The sequence below is a fragment of the Pongo abelii genome, chromosome 4, assembly GCF_028885655.2.
Source record: "Pongo abelii isolate AG06213 chromosome 4, NHGRI_mPonAbe1-v2.0_pri, whole genome shotgun sequence".
Classification (NCBI taxonomy): domain Eukaryota; kingdom Metazoa; phylum Chordata; class Mammalia; order Primates; family Hominidae; genus Pongo; species Pongo abelii.
This window is the reverse complement of record NC_071989.2, coordinates 75,388,265-75,405,731: the sequence shown is the minus strand read 5'-3', so window position 1 is coordinate 75,405,731 and position 17,467 is coordinate 75,388,265. Positions and strand designations below refer to the sequence as shown.

Genomic DNA, 17,467 nt, shown 5'->3' with positions numbered 1-17,467 from the left:
GCCTATAAACCAAAAAAAGCCCAGGACCAGACAGATTCACAGCCAAATTCTACCAGAGGTACAAAGAGAAGCTGGTACCATTCCTTCTGAAACTATTCCAAACAATAGGAAAAGAGAGACTCCTCCCTAATTCATTTTATGATGCCCCCATCATCCTGATACCAAAACCTGGCAGAGACACAACAAAAAGAGAAAATTTCAGGCCAATATCCCTGATGAACATCGATGTGAAAATCCTCAGTAGTGGCAAACTGAATCCAGCAGCACATCAAAAAGCTTATCCACCACGATCAAGTGGGCTTCATCCCTGGGATGCAAGGCTGGTTCAACATACACAAATCAATAAACATAATCCATCATACAAACAGAACCAATGACAACAACCACATGATTATCTTGATAGATGCAGAAAAGGCCTTCGATAAAATTCAACACCCCTTCATGGTAAAAATTCTCAATAAACTAGGTATTGATGGAACATATCTCAAAATAATAAGAGCTATTTATGACAAACCCACAGCCAATATCATACTGAATGGGCAAAAACTGGAAGCATTCCCTTTGAAAACTGGCATAAGACAAGGATGCCCTCTCTCACCACTCCTATTCAAACATAGTGTTGGAAGTTCCGGCCAGGGCAATCAGGCAAGAGAAAGAAATAAAGAGTATTCAAATAGGAAGAGAGGAAGTCAAATTGTCTCTGTTTGCAGATGACATGATTGTATATTTAGAAAACCCCATTTTCTCAGCCCAGAATCTCCTTAAGCTGATAAGCAACTTCAGCAAAGTCTCAGAATACAAAACCAATGGGCAGAAATGACAAGCATTCCTATACGCCAATAATAGAGAGCCAATCATGAGTGAACTCCCATTCACAATTGCTACAAAGAGAATAAAATACCTAGGAATACAACTGACAAGGGATGTGAAAGCCGTCTTCAATGAGAACTACAAACCACTTCTCAAGGAAATAAGAGAGGACACAAACAAATGGAAAAACATTCCATGCTCATGGATAGGAAGAATCAATATCATGAAAACGGCCATACTGCCCAAGGTCATTTATAGATTCAATGCTATCCCCATCAAGCTGCCATTGACTTTCTTCACAGAATTAGAAAAACTGCTTAAATTTCATATGGAACCAAAAAAGAGCCCATACAGCCAAGACAATCCTAAGGAAAAAGAACAAAGCTGGAGGCATCATGCTACCTGACTTCAAACTATACTACAAGGCTACAGTAACCAAAACAGCATGGTACTGGTACCAAAACAGATATATAGACCAATGGAACAGAACAGAGCCCTCAGAAATAACACCACACACCTACAACTACCTGATCTTTGACAAACTGGACAAAAACAAGCAATGGGGAATGGATTCCCTGTTTAATAAATGGTGTTGGGAAAACCGGCTAGCCATATGCAGAAAACTGAAATTGGACCCCTTCCTTACACCTTATACAAAAATTAACTCAAGATGGATTAAAGACTTAAACGTAAGACCTAAAACCATAAAAACCCTACACGAAAACCTAGGCAATACCATTCAGGACATAGGCATGGACAAAGACTTCATGACTAAAACACCATGGCAACAAAAGCCAAAATAGACAAATGGGATCTAATTAAACTAAAGAGCTTCTACACAGCAAAAGAAACTATCATCAGAGTGAACAGGCAACCTACAGAATGGGAGAAAATATTTACAATCTATCCATCTGAAAAAGGGCTAATATCCAGAATCTACAAGGAACTTAAACAAATCTACAAGAAAAAAAAACAACCCCATCAAAAAGTGGGCAAAGGATATGAAAACACACTCCTCAAAAGAAGACATCTATGCAGCCAACAGACACATGAAAAAATGCTCATCATCACTGGTCATCAGAGAAATGCAAATCAAAACCACAATGAGATACCATCTCACACCAGTTAGAATGGCAATCATTAAAAAGTCAGGAAACAACAGATGCTGGAGAGGATGTGGAGAAATAGGAACACTTTTACACTGTTGGTGGGAGTGTAAATTAGTTCAACCATTGTGGAAGACAGTGTGGCGATCCCTTAAGGATCTAGAACTAGAAATACCATTTGACCCAGCAATCCCATTACTAGGTATATACCCAAAGGAATATAAATCATGCTACTACAAAGACACATGCCCACGTATGTTTATTGCAGCACTGTTCACAATAGCAAAGACTTGGAACCAACCCAAATCCCCATCAATGATAGACTGGATAAAGAAAATGTGGCACATATACACCATGGAATACTGTGCAGCCATAAAAAAAAAGATGAGTTCATGTCTTTTGCAGGGACATGGATGAAGCTGGAAACCATTGTTCTCAGCAAACTGACGCAAGAACAGAAAACCAAACACTGCATGTTCTCACTCATAAGTGGGAGTTGAACAATGAGAACACATGGACACAGGGAAGAGAACATCACATGCTAGGGCCTGTCAGGAGGTGGGTGGCTAGGGGAGGGATAGCGTTAGGAGAAATACCTAAGGGTTGATGTGTGCAGCAAACTACCATGGCACATGTATACCTATGTAACAAACCTGCACGTTCTGCGCATGTATCCCAGAACTTAAAGTATAATTTTGAAAAAGGAAAAAATAAATAAATAAATAAATAATAGAATGCTACCAGCCCCTGCAAGCAAGCTGCCTGCTCACTTCTAGTCATTAACCCCTCCCTCTCTTCCTTCTAGTCATTAACCCCTCAGAGTAACTACTATTCTGATTACTAATGGCATAGATTAGTTCTGCCTGGTTTTTTCACTTTATATAAACTGTCTCATTAAGTATACAAAAATTAGATTGTGGAAAAAGGTATGCCAGATAGATGACTGATGACTGATTGATAGTGATAAAGTCATACATTCATGACAGAATTATGTAAAATGGCACAAAAAATTTCCAATAATAATAAAATGCTCCATCCACATTGTGAAATATTATTTAATCAAAAAATAATTTTCCAAAGTACAGTAGTCCCCCCTTACCAGGAGTTTCACTTTCTGCAGTTTTGGTCAACCTCAGTCCAAAAATATTACATGGAAAATTCCAGAAACACACAATTGGTAACTTTTAAGTTGCATATCATTCTGAACAGCATGATGGAATCTCTCATGTCCCACTTGGTCCTGCCTGGGACATGTATCATCCCTTAGTTCAGCATCTCCACACTGTCTACACTATGCGCCCATGAGTCTTTTAGTAACCAGCTAGGTTACCAGATCGACTGCTGATGTATCACAGTGCTTGTGTTCAAGAAACCCTTATTTTACCTCGTAATGGCCCAAACTCCAATTGTAGTGATGCTGGCAGTTTGGATATGCTAAAGAGAGGCATAAAGTGTTTCCTTTAAGTAAAGGGGTGAAGTTTCTTGACCTAATAAGGAAAAATAAAAATTGCATGCTGAGATTGCTAAGATCTACAGTAAAAAAAAAAAAAAAAAAAAAAAAAAAAAAAAAAAAAAAAAGTCTCCTATTAGTGAGATTGTGAAGAAGGAAAAAGAAATTTGTGTAAGTTTTACTGTGGAACTTCAAACTGTAAAAGTTACAGCCACCATGTGTGGTAAGTGCTTAGCTAAAATGGAAATTCAGTACTGTCCAAGATTTCAGGCATCCACTGGGGATCTTGGACCATATTTCCTGCAGATAAGTGGGGACTACTATACACACAAAATAGTAACTAAGTGGAGTTTTTAAATGACCTATATTAATCTCTTAGATTAGAATATATTTTAAAAGAATGTATACTGGACAAAAGACTCCAGAACAATAATTGGCATAAGTGCAGGGATATGTTAATATTCCAAATAGGTGCAATCTTTTTCAAGGATGATTTGGCAATAAGTATACGATGTCTTTGTCCCAGCAATTATATGTTAGGATTTATCCTAAGAATAAAAGTAGGGATGCACAAAAAGAATCACTTCTGTAAATGCTAAAATTAAATTCTTCCGTCTAAAAGGAAAAACTGTAAGCAACTTAAGTGTACAATTTCTGGTTATTTAAATATACAGTTGACCCTTGAACAACATGGGGGTTAGGGGCACCAACCCTCCGCACAGTCAAAAATCTATGTATAATTTTGACCCCCCCCAAACAGAACTACTAATAGCCTCCTGTTGGCCAGAAGCCTCACCAATAACATAGTCAATTAACACATATTTTCCATGTCATATGTATTATATTCTGTATGCTTACAACAAAATAGGCTAGAGAAAAGAAAATGCGATTAAGAAAGTCATAGGAAGAGAAAATATATTTGCTATTCATTAAGTGAAAGTGGATCACCACAAAGGTCTTCATCCTTATTGTCTTTCACATTGAGTAAGCTGAGCAGGAAGAAATGATGAGGTTGGTCCCAGGGGTGGCAGAGGCAGAAGAAAATCCACATAAAAGTGGATCCATGTAGTTCAAACCTGTGTTGTTCAAGAGTCAAATGTATTCTAATACATGTATATAATAGAATACAGTGCAGCCTTTTAAAATGTCCTGTAGATTATTCAAAAGTATAGAAAATATTAGGTTGGTGCAAAAACTGCAATTACTTTTGCACCAACCAATAAATTTATCAAGCTCAAAAAAAAGAGCAACTTTCAGAGTAGTATGCACAGTTATTTAAACATGTAAAGTGTTTAGAAGCCTGGAAGGGTATACATCAAAATGCTAAGAGTTATTTCTGAGTGGTGGACTACATATTTGTTTTATTGTTTATGATTTTCTCCTTTTCTGACATTTCAATGACAAACATATTACACATTTAAATCAGATTCAGAATATTTTATTCATATTTTAATAATATTTTGGAAAATTCTCACAATGATATTGAAAGAAGTAAATGACTAAACTGTACATAGGGTGTGATTTCAACAGTGAGTGTGTGTGTCCAGAATATACGCTGGACAAAAAAGACTCCAAAATATTGGCAGTGTTGATTTCTGGGTAGTGGGGTTCCAGTTCTAGGGAAAATGACATAAGCAAGACCCCTCTGGCTCTCCCCACTGAATATAGTTATAAAACCTGAACAGAATGCAACTTAGGAACTCTGAAAAACAGAAAAGGACTGGGGAGGAGGATCAGCTCTCGAAGCACCACCAAACCAGTGGAGAGCTTACCATTTTGTTTAAACTCCAGAATAGCCTTGCCTGGCCTTGGTGGGGTGGAAAGGGTGAAGGGGTGGAGAGAGGAGGAGTGGGCATCAGTGCAGAGTTCCAAGTTTCAGGAACTGTAAACAGGTGTCCTGGTAGATTGTGGTGGCAAAGGGGGCCCCAGACACCTAAAACTGTTAGGGAGGGGAACCTTCTTCTCTAATCAGAGGAGCAATAGTACCAAAAGTTGGGGCAAATCCCCATTGCCTTTTCTCTCTGTCCTCCAAGCACTTGGCCCTGAATGCGGACACAGTTGTGGGAGTGAACAACAGAGCAGGGTCAATAAAACCCAGCTTCCTTGGGGGAATACAAAAAAGGAGATCCCCAGGAAACTGGAAAGTACTGAAGAAATCACACAGAGAAAGGAGTGTGGAAAATCAATCCCATAAAATTGTTGATGAACTCTTGGGCTCATCATCAAGCCGTGCATGCAATGGATCTGCTCCTAACTAGCCAAGAAATGACTTTGAGAGCTGAACCAAAGGGGTAAGTCACCACCCAGGTGTCAGACAGGACACTAGGTGGCACACACATAGGACAGATCTGAGTAGCACTGCAAAGTTTTGGAATACCTGCCACCAAAACCACAATCCACAAAAGACTGGTGAAGAATTCTCCTCTTCATCTTTTTTCTCTTTGTTGCTCAAATTGTATAATTTTTATTGATCTAGCTTTACATTCACTGACTCTCCTCTGTCATCTCCACTCTGCTTTTAAGCCCCTTTAATGAAGGGGTTTAAATTTAAAATTTCAGTTACTGCATTTTTTGTTTGAAATTTTCCATTGGCTCTTCTATCTTCTGTTCCTTTGCTGACATTTCCTATCTTTCCATTCATTTCAAGGATGTTCACCCTTACTTGGTGAACTATTTCAACTGACTTTTAATATACATCTTAATTGATGATACCTAATTTGGCATCAGTGCAGGGATATGCAAATCCCAAAGAAAATATATCCGCATACGCCTCAGAGTTTTAACAATACTTAAATTTTCACAATAGTCAAAATGTTCAATATTAGGCCAGGCACAGTGGCTCATGCCTCTAATTCTCAACACTTTGAGAGGCCAAGGTAGGAGGATTGCTTGGGACCTAAAGTTTGAGACCAGCTTGGGCATCATAGGGAGACAGGGAGACTCTATCTCAACAAAAAAAAGAAATTGTAATTAGCCAGGTGTAGCAGCTCACACCTCTGGTCTTAGCTACTTGGCAGGCTGAGACAGGAGGGCAGCTTGAGCCCAGAAGTTTGAGTCTGCAGTGAACTATGATCATGCCACTAGACTCTAGCCTGGACAACAGAGCAAGATTCTGCCTCAAAAAAAAAAAAAAGTTCAATATTAAATTCAAAAATACTTCGAATATGAAGAACCAGGAATATCTCAATTTCCATTAAAAATGACAAGCAACAGATGCTAACACAGAGATAACACAGATGTTGGAATTATCTGATAGAGACTATAAAGCAGCTATTATCAAAGTACTCCACCAAGTAAGGGTGAACATTCTTGAAATGAACAGAAAGACAGGAAGTGTCAGCAAAGGAACAGAAGATACAAAGAAGAGCCAGTGGAAAATTTCAAACAAAAAGTACAGAAACTGAAATTTTAAATTTAAGCCCCTTCACTAAACGGGTTTAAAAGCAGAGTGGAGATGACAGAGGAGAGTCAGTGAATGTAAAGCTACATCAATAGAAATTATACAATTTGAGCAAAAAAGAGAAAAAAGGTAAAAAATAATGAGCCCCTGGGTTGATTCACAGACCTGTGGAACAATATCAAAAGGTCTAACATTCATGTCATCAGACTTTTATAAGGAGAGGGAAGAGTGTGGTGTAAAACAAATATTTGAAGAAATAATTGCTGAAAATGTCCTGAATTTGGTGAAAGACACAAACCTACTGACACAAAAAGCTCAGCAACCCTATCAGGAAAAACCCAGAGAAATCTCACCCAGACACATCATAATCAAACTATTGAAAACTAAAGACAAAGAAAACATCTTGAAAGCTCTGAGAGAAAAATGATACACTTCTTATAGGTAACAATTTGAATAAATGCAGATTTCTCCTCAGAAATCCAGAGGCCAGAAGGAAGAGGAGGGATATTTGTAAGTGCTGAAAGAAAAGAACTATTAGAATTCTATATCCTGGATAATATCCCTCAGGACCAAAGGTAAAGAAAGACATTCTTAGATGGAGGAAAACTAGGAGAATTCATTGCTAACAGATTCACTCTTAAAAAATGACTGAAGGAAGTTTTTCAGACCAGAGGGAAATGATACCAGAAGCAAATTCGGATTATCAGGAGCAAAGGAAGAGAAACAGAAATGGCAAATATCTGGCAAATATGAAAGACTACGACTTGGGTTCTTCAAAATATGCATGACAATTGAAGATAAAAATGCTAACATTGTTTGCCGGGGTTTTTGTTGTATGCAGACATAATACATAACCATCACATCAACAAAGGAGGGTGAAGGGGCCTGCGTGGTGGCGAAGTTAGACTATAACTTTATGAATGGAAAAGATATTCATGCTGTAGATAAGAATTGGGAGCAGGGAGAATGTTCTCCAGACGAGAGCCAGTCCTGTGACCAAAAGGCCTACTCTCATCTTCACCTACAGAAGCCCAACTTTTTTTTTTTTTTTTGAAATGGAGTCTCGCTCTGTCGCCAAGCTGGAGTGCAATGGCAAGATCTCGGCTCACTGCAATCTCCGCCTCCCGGGTTCAAACAATTCTCCTCCCTCAGCCTCCTGAGTAGCTGGGACTATAGGCATGCACCACCACGCCCAGCTAATTTTTCTATTTTTAGTAGAGACAGGGTTTCACCTTGTTGGCCAGGATGGTGCCAATCTCTTGACCTCGTGATCTGCCCACCTCAGCCTCCCAAAGTGCTGGGATTAGCCACCGCACCCAGCCCTAGAAGCCCAACTTTATCCATCCTTCCTTTCTTCCAAATCCACAAATCCTTCATGAAGCCTTTCTCTCCTTCTTCCACGGCACCCCCTTAGTATTTGGTTTATAACTCTCTGAAGGTTCTCAAAATAAACAGTAACTGCTAATATTAATAATAATAGCAGCAATCATATACTATCTTTTTTCTACCAGATACTGTGCGTTACAAGTATTATTTCTAATTCTTACAAAAACCCTGCAAGGTAGATAATATTATTCCTTCCTTGACAAAAGAGGAAACAGACTTAGTGCGTGACACTGGTTTTTACATTGGTCTTATTGACAATAATTAGACTTACTAAGTTCTGCAAACTTCTATGTACCCTGAAGCATCTTCTTGGTTCACAGAATCCAAGCTGGAATAACCTTAGCAATGTGCTCCCACTTTAATCCTTGAATTCTACAATGGACAATATTGGGTTGGGTTGGATTATCTCAAAATTGAGTTCAATCCATAAGCTCAAAAGAAGTACAGGCTTGGCCGGGCACAGTGGCTCATGCCTGTAATCCCAGCACTTTGGGAGGCTGAGACTGGCACATCACTTGAGGCCAGAAGTTTGAGACCAGCCTGGCCAACATGGCAAAAACCTGTCTCTAATATAAGTACAAAAAAATTAGCCAGGCATGGTGGCACACGCCTGTAATCCCAGCTCCTCAGGAGGCTGAGGCAGGAAAATCACTTGAACCTGGGAGGTGGAGGCTGCAGTGAGCCAAGATCACACCATTGTACTCCAGCCTGGGTGACAGAGCAAGACTCTGTCTCAAAAAAAAAAAAAAAAAAAAAATTCCGGCTAGTAAAATTTTTGTGAACTGGCAGGTCTTGGCTATGGCTCTTAAGCCTCCTCTTAGACGCCAAATAACATGCAAGAAAAGGTTCAAATGTTGGAAGGACTTTCATGCAAAAACTGCAGAGCCACTCTTGAGTCTCACTGAGATCAGAATGAAATAATTTATGTTTCTGGGCATCAGTACCTTTGACTGACCTCACTGCTGAATACTTATTGTGATTTTTGTGCTGCAGTACATTCCAAGTTCAAAGTAAGATGGATCTGCCTTAGTAATACATGTTGGAGAAAAATCAATTTCTATGATAAATGGTGTGGATCCTGTCTTGTCTTGGGGCACTGTTGGCAGTGCAGTCTGAGCACAGTGTGTTCATTCCTGAGAGACCACAGATCTCTGCACCATGAAGCACTTGCTATGTCTGAATGTTTTAGGCTAAAGCTGCAGTGTGCAGGGAAGGAAACCACGGCTAACCATTTGATCACATCTGAGGGAACTCTTCGTGGGCCTTGAAGGAAAGGTGGAATTTGCACTTGTATGAATGGGATTGGAGGCAGTGGGGCACAGAGAACATTCCAAGCTGAGAAGGCAAGGGCAGGAAAGGGAGCCGCATGGTAGGAGCAGAGTGTGGAGCACAGAGTCTGCCATCAACAGAAGAGACAGGAACGTGGGTTGGAGCAACTGATGGGGCCTGAATTAGAACTCTTTCAACGGAAGTAACTGATGCCCAATTCAAATTAGGTGAATTCCAAAACAAAAAGGGAATTCATTGTCTCTTATAACCGGGCCATCCAGGGATGCTGCAGACCTCAGGCATTTTGGATCCTAGTGCAAAAAATGTCCTCAATTTCTCTCTCTCTCCTTTCCTCAGCTGTGCTCACCAACAGGTGTCGGCCTCACTCTCCCCAGCTGCAGGCACTTCCTCCAGGTAGCCCAGTAGGTCTGGGGTAGCTGGAAGGCCTCAGTCATCGCCCCTGGCATGTCACACCCCAGCTGGGATTTTGTCCTGAGGGCACTGGGAAGCCGCTGAAAGATTTTCTTCAGGGGAGTGGCAGGAGCAGCCTGCAGTTCTGAAAGACCATTGTGTACAATGGTTAGACATAGGGAGGGAGAAAGGAGGCTCCAGAAGAATCGGAATGAGAACCGATGAGGACCTGAACTGCAGCAGGAGGGGAGAGAGTGGCGAGGATGTCTCACGTGAGTAACGTTCACAAACAGCAGGACTTGGTGGCAGTGGGGGCATGACTTGGGGCTACTGGCTGCAGTTTTCTGGCCTGAGCTGCTGCCTGATGGCAAAATTGTTCACTGAGAGATGGACTGTGGGAGAAGGAGCACTTTCTTCAGGTCAAGTCTAGTGAGAAAGCACTACCGTCCTTATCACTAGAAACTAGCGTTGATGTTTCCCCTGCCTATTGGATTAACTGCATCCACTGGTGTCACACCCACTGACACTAGGGAGGCCAGTTCGGAGGCAACATGGCCCAGGGTCAGCCCCAGCCTTCAGCCACCCCCAAGCCTCTGGAAAATACCTACCTTCCCCTCACCCGCGCACTCCTTGCTGCCTTAGTGAAGGGAGGAGCCTCCTGGAGGAACACCATTGAGGCGGTGGGTTCCTTGTCCTCACCAAATAAATCCATTCGGACCTTCCTGGCTAGCCGAGTTCTCTTCCTTGGCGCTCTGCCTTCCTCCTCGTTAATTGTGGGCCCAAGTTGGGTCTACGGCTATGAAAGCAACCAGGTGCCAGTGAGGATGGGCCCAGGTGTCTTTGCTGGGAGGGCTTCCGTGTGCGTAAATTCTCACCTTCCCACCCTTCTAATCTCCCCATCACCAGTTCCAAGCCCTCAAGATCCACTTCCACACTCAGCCCCCTGGGGCCTGCTGAACCTACTATTTAGGGCCTTGCCATTTTTTCTCTGTGTTCAGTATTTCCTCTGCACTGGGCTGTGCTTCAATGTGACTGTGGTTTTTGTCTGGAGACACATCTTGGTGGGGGCAGATGTTGAAGAGGACAGATGCTGTGTGGCGAGGTCTTGTCTTTGTAAGTGTGGGGCAAGCTTCCTCAAGTGACTGTGGTCCAGGAGGATCTGAGCCAGAACAAAGAGGCCTCTGTTACGAAAGCCTTTTGCTTTTTAATTCCAGATTTCAGTTCCATCTTAAGATTGCTAAAGAACACTCTGGAATATAAGCCAGGATTTGCCAGCATCTCCACCTGCCTCTGACTCACCATTTTACCTCCACATTCTTGCCCTCCCAACCTTCATGTGCCTCCTCCCCACCTGCCTCACCCTCCTCCCCCAGCTGAGCGAGGATCAACAGACCTGGTTCCCCGCCACTGCTCCATTGAGCTTCATCTGGAGAATAAGGACTCACAGTCCTGCTTAGGACACATAGCGGGGGAAGTTGGGCTCAGTGGAGCCAGAGAGCATACTCAGTCATTTTAACAACTTGTTATTTTTGAGGCCCCAAGCTCCAGAAATGAATTTGGAAAGAAAACGAAAAAAATAACAAGACAGATAGCAGGAATTCAAACTCCACTAACAAAGGCCGTCAGCTGAAACCAATTTGGACAGCTCAGCTCAGTCTCGGCTCATGAACTTCGCTTTACCTCAGAAAAGCCCTTCAGCACAGCACACGTGCACACACACGCTCACTCACTCTTACAAAAGGCAGGACTGGGTTTCAGAGCTATGCAGCAAGACAGAAGCAAAAGAAGCTTGCTTCCTTGTATTTAAGTGATAATCTCTGTGGTTTTGACTTCAGTAACTGTGATATTGTGATTTATAAGAAGAAATAACATATTTTGGTCTTCTTCCAGTTTCAGGGCACAGAACTCCTAAAACCTTTGGAATTTCCCAAGTTATAAGTATCTTTTTGTATGCTAGTGAGATGATCCCTGGCTGGGGACTAATGGAGAGCCTCAAGATGCCAGGAGAAACAACCATGTGATTAGAGGGTTAGAACTTACAGCACCCCCACACCACCCTCCTTCGAGAAGGGGAGAGAGGCTGTAGGTTGAGTTTATCACCAGTGGCCAGTGATTTAAGCACTCATGCCTACATAATGAAGCCTTCATAGCAACCACAAGAATAGAATTCAGAGAGCTTCCAGGTTGCTAGCACACCCAGAGAGGGCATGGAAGCTCCAAGACACCTTACTCATATCTTGTCTTATGCATCTCTTCCTTTAGATATATTTTATACATTTTTTAACTTTTTATTATTTTTTAAATAGAAACAGGGTCTTGCTGTGTTGCCCAGACTGGTCTTAAACTTCTGGCCTCAAATGATCCTCCTGCCTCAGCCTCCCAAAGTGCTGGGGTTACAGACATGTGCCACCACGCCATCTCTTCCACCGGCCAATCATCTGTATCTTTTGTGATATATTCTATAATAAGCCAGGAAACATAAATGAAACACTTTCCTGAGTTCTGTGAGCTGCTCTAACAAAGATTGAACCTGAGGAGGGGGTCATGGGAACCCCCAATTTGTACCCGGTCATTAGAAGCACGAGTCACAACCTGGGACTTTCAACTGGCATCGGAAATAGGAGGTTGTCTTGTGGGACTGAGCCCTAACCTGTGGGATCTGACTCTAGGTTACAGTGACAGAATTGAACTGAATTCAGGACACACAGTTGGTGTCTGCTGGAGAATTGGTTGTTGCGGAAATCCCCTGACACATTTTTGTGACCTGATGTGAAGTTTTCTGTGTTGAGTGTTGAGAGTATAGTAGAAGAAAACAGCCAGTTAGTTTGCTTTCCTACTACTATCCAGGTATCTTAAAACATAGTATGTCAAATACGGAACTGTTTATTTTCAGCCACACCCTCCCCAACAAAATCCTTTTCCTCCTCCAGGCTGTCATGTCATTTACTGGCACCACCTTCAACACAATTACTCAAGCCCAGTTGCTGAGCATCATCTGGAATCCTTTCACCTTCCCATGCACAATCCTTGAGATCCAGAGATGCTACCTCCAAAAGGCAACAAAAAAATCTAACGACAACTCACTATCTTCCCATCTACTGTCCAGCTGTGTATATATGCGTCTATGGACCAGGTAGTGTGTCAAAGGTATTTCTTAGCTGTAGGGTTGCAGTAAAAAAGTTTGGAAGCTATTCGTTGCCCATTAGGCAATTAAAGAGTAAAGATGTGGCCCCTGCCTACATCTTTAATCTCATCTTCTGTCATCTCCCCCTCTTTGCTCCTTTAGTCCCTGGAAAGTGGTAAGCTCTCTCTTGCCTTGGGGCCTTAGTATTTGCTGTTAACTCTACCTGGAACATTCTCCTTATCTTTCCCATGGCTGATTCATTGCCATCCTTCAAGTCCCAGTTTAATGTCATATCTTCAGAGAGGCCCCCCATCCATATTATGTAAACCATGTTTTCCCAGCATTTCCCATCACTACACACTATGGTCTGAAAGTTTGTGTCTCCCCAAAATTGATATATTGAAACCTAATTCCCCAATGCAATAGGATTAAGAGGTGGGACCTTTAGGAAATAATTAGGTCTTGAGGGTAAAGCCCTCATGAATGGGATTAATGCTTTTATATAATAAAAGAGGCCTGAAGAAGCTTGTTAGCCCCTTCTGCCATGTGAAGACTCATAGAAAGTGCCATCTATGAGGAAGCAGGCCCTCACCAGACATCAATGCTGCTGTCTTGATCTTGGGCTTCCCAGCCTCCAGAACTGTGAACAATGAATTTCTGTTGTTTATAAGTTACCTATCTAAGGTATTTTGTTATAACAGTCCAAACGGACTAAGCCCTAAAGGACTTTTTCTAATGAATAGCTACAGGTTGATTTATGATCAGTTTTTTTATGAGACTGTAAGCCTTCTGAGGTCAGTAATGGTGTGTGTATGTGACTGTACCTTGCATCTGCATCCTACTTTTACCTAACAAAAAGAGCCTCACAGAAAGCTTTGGTAGTTAATGACAGCCTGTAGAGTTCTGTATTCATAGAAGCAGTAGGGGTACATGCTGCAGTGAGTAGAGTTGTGTTCCGCAAAAACAGATGCTCAAGCCCTAACCCCTGGTACCTACGAATGTGACCTTATTTGGAAATAGGGTCTTTGCAGATATAATTAGTTAAGATCAGGTCATACTAGAGTAGGATGGGCCCTTAATCCAATATGACTGGTGTCATTATAAGAAGATGAAGAGATACACAAGGACACACACCAGGAGAATGTCATGTGACAATGGAAGCAGAGATTGGAGAGCTGTGTCTATAAGCCAAGTAACATCAAGGATTGCTGGCAACACCAAAAGCTAAGAGAAAGGCATGGAACGGACTCACTCCTTGAGCCTTCAGAGACAGCATGGACCTACTGACACCTTGACTTCAGACTTCTAGCCAGAACTTTGAGAGAATAAATTTCTGTTGCTTTAAACCCCATGTTTGTGGTACTTTGTTATGGCTGCCCTACTGCATGCCATTTGGGTAAAATTAGATAACAAAATATTTCCAAAATGAAATCTAGCTCTAAGGTTAGTGGATTTTATGCATAGTAATTAGTAAGGGTATTAAGGTAGGCACAATAAAGTATTTGGAGGACCTGGAAATGATTTCTAAAGCACGTCTTATTCCTTGAAGGTAAAACTCTCTAACCCAAACTCTAATATTTCATCTGAACTAATGTTACCTCAACCCTTGGAGCAAAAACACGACCTATTTGATTCATTAAGCAATTAAATTCCTCATTAAACTTTTGCCACCTGACCTGGAAGAACAGGAAATCCTATTAGAGTGATGTTAGAAGATGTTCTCATTGTTTATTTTAATAGCTATAATAGTTTTAAAAGTCATGTTCTGATTATAAAGTTACATCAGCCTTTTAGGACATCTTTGAACACAAATTGTATTAACTTGGTTGGTTCATCAAGAGTAATGGAATTATTACTGCTAGAAGCCACAATTTCCATGGAAATTAAAATTGCAGTTTTTCAAATACTATAAATGATGTTTGGAAGTCCTGTAATCCTTGAATCAGAGAACTTACATTTTTATCTGTATTTTTAAGATCAATTGTAGTGTAAGAAGCACATTGGAAGAAAATCTATTCATATATTAATTTATAAAAGTGGTAAATATTGGAAAAGAAATTGCTGATGGTTGAGTGCTGGGTCATGAAAAGAACATGGGCTAGAATCACAACATCCAGGTCCTTCCCAGACTCTGCTGCTTACCTAATGGTGGGACCTGGGGCTCCTCACTTCCTCTTTGGGCTTTGGGATTCCAAAGCTGTAGAGTAAAGGTACAAAGGAAAGAACTGCGTTATTTACAAGATCCTTTCAAGCTCTAAAATCCTGTTGCTTGTGGATAGTTTGTTCTCATTCCTCTGCAGCATATTTATATGGGCTCAGGATTTCATAGTCAGGTTTTCATCCTTTTGTTAAATCAACAGATCTCTCACTGACCTGTCATTCCTCTGCCTGCCAAACAGGCCAGCCAGAGGCTAGGACTGAAGGAAGGAGACTTGAAGCAGCATCCTACAACTGGTACTTCACCAATAATTTTGTAGTCTATTTATTGCACAACCTTGCCCAGTCCAGGAGACAAAGGAGCCTGAACTCCAAACTGAGCTCCCCTTGCCAAGCCATGCACCCATGAGGTTGCATTGCCCAGTGGCAGCACTTTTTCCTATTTGCACAAAGACACCAAAGAGGTTAGCAGCAGTCTTGCTCCCACCTCCCTGGGTTTCACAGTTTCTTTGAGAGGCTGCCAGATTCCTTTCTTGCTTCAGAGAAGACGGCTAAACAACATATTTTTTATCATTGCTATTAATTTATTACTGTTTATTATTATTCTTAACAATGATGAAAAGCTTACATGCTCATGAACCTAGAGAACTCTCAAAAGAAACACACTAGCTATATAATTTCAAAATTCAAAAGTTGTCCTTACACCACCAGCTATACACATGACAACAATCTAAGTCGTTAGCTGTAGTTTAACTTGTTTAGCTTAAATTGTTAGTTTCATGATTTGTTCTATAATCATATTATCCTGATTACAGTGTATCTCAGTTTAACCTCTATCCAAGTTTCTTTTTTTTTTTAATTTTTTACTTTTAACTTTTGTGGATACCTAGGACATGTATATATTTGTGGGGAACATGAAATGTTTTGATACAGGCATGCAATGTGAAATAAGCACATCATGGAAAATGGGGTATCCAGCTTCTCAAGGCATTTATCCTTTGTGTTACTAACAATCCCATTACACTCTTTTAGTTATTTCAAAATGTACAATTAAGTTATTATTGAATATAGTCACCCTGTCAAGTTTCTGATATCAGCTTGCTCTCACACCATGCAATTCACAGAAACTTGAAGCTAGGACAAAAAATATATAGGCATGCAACACAGACTCAGCTCAAGGAGTAAAGTGAGACCTCTTCCATGCAGTTGAGCAGTCTCTTGGATGGATGGCCCATACCGCTATCCCCTCCTCAGCCACCTGGACTCCAAGCTGCCTTACCTTGGAGACACAGTAGATCCATCATGTCTTGATATCAACATTCTGGCTAGGTGGTTTCCCTGAACCTTTAAAGAGTTTTTAAATGATCCGTCAAGAGACTGGTCCTTGTAAACACTGCCTCCATCACTGGTTGTCATTGGCCTCGTTGCACTTGGGGGAAGTCTAATTGGGCTGGATTGAGGCTAGTTCTTGTCCTTCCTTTTTTCCTAAATAAGACCCAAATAGGGATTTACTGTGAAGCTAACAATGTTTAAGTTTCAGAAACCCCTCACTTGTACCAACCCCTTCCAAAATTCTGGGAGGGACCTTAGCAATGTGTTTACATGGTTAATTTTTTTGTAGTAACTAAAATATATTATCAGCAAAAAGTATACAGCCAAAAAAGACAGGCTAAAAATTATGACACTGGACTTCTACTTTGGGCCAAAATTTAGTAACAGGAACTGTGTTTACCATCCCACCTGAAACAACAAAAAACTAGATATGTATATGTGTGTGTGCACGTGTGTGGGGGGTGGTGGGCAGGGGGGTTCAGATATTGGTTGTCAGGCAGTGCAGGTTAGTGATCCCATACTAACAAAGGATGTAAGCCCTATGAGTGCCCCAGCTTACTGCCTTGAAAAAGTGTACAGGCTCAAGTAGAGGGAGGCCAAACACAGTGGTCTGAGTTGAGTTGATGAAGCTGGGAGTCCACTGAGGCCAAGATGGCAGGACAGAGTGTGGAGAAAAGAGTTGCACAGAGAAAAAGCTTTGAAGATCTGTAGGTAGGTCTATTTGTGTCTTCAGCTAAGTAATGATCAACATATATATAAGGAGAAACCAACCAAGGGCCAGGAAAAAACATCTGAATGATTAAAAAAAAAAATATCCCTAGAGCTCAAACAAGGAGAAAATCGTTTGTGTTTCTAAGAGCCTGGTGGAAAGCAGTGGAGGGAGTAACATTCCCAGGGTATCAAGTACTCAGAAGGATATCGCTTCAGGAATGCTCAAAATTATCTCTGGAGAAAAGGCTGATCTCTAACAAAGCTTAAAAATCAAGCTTTGAAAGAAATTGTTCCCAAGTAACTGAAGTGCA

The 17,467-nt window shown here is 41.2% G+C and overlaps 1 long non-coding RNA gene across 1 annotated transcript; it reads right to left on the bottom strand.

The window, feature by feature from the left end:
* Positions 1 to 10,439: 10,439 nt before the first annotated feature.
* Positions 10,440 to 17,148, bottom strand: LOC129059687 (uncharacterized). Its single transcript, XR_008525707.2, has 3 exons — positions 16,393 to 17,148; positions 15,099 to 15,153; positions 10,440 to 10,991 (listed from the first exon to the last, which is right to left on the bottom strand). It is a non-coding gene; the product is annotated as an uncharacterized LOC129059687 (long non-coding RNA).
* Between the last annotated feature and the right edge of the window lie 319 nt (positions 17,149 to 17,467).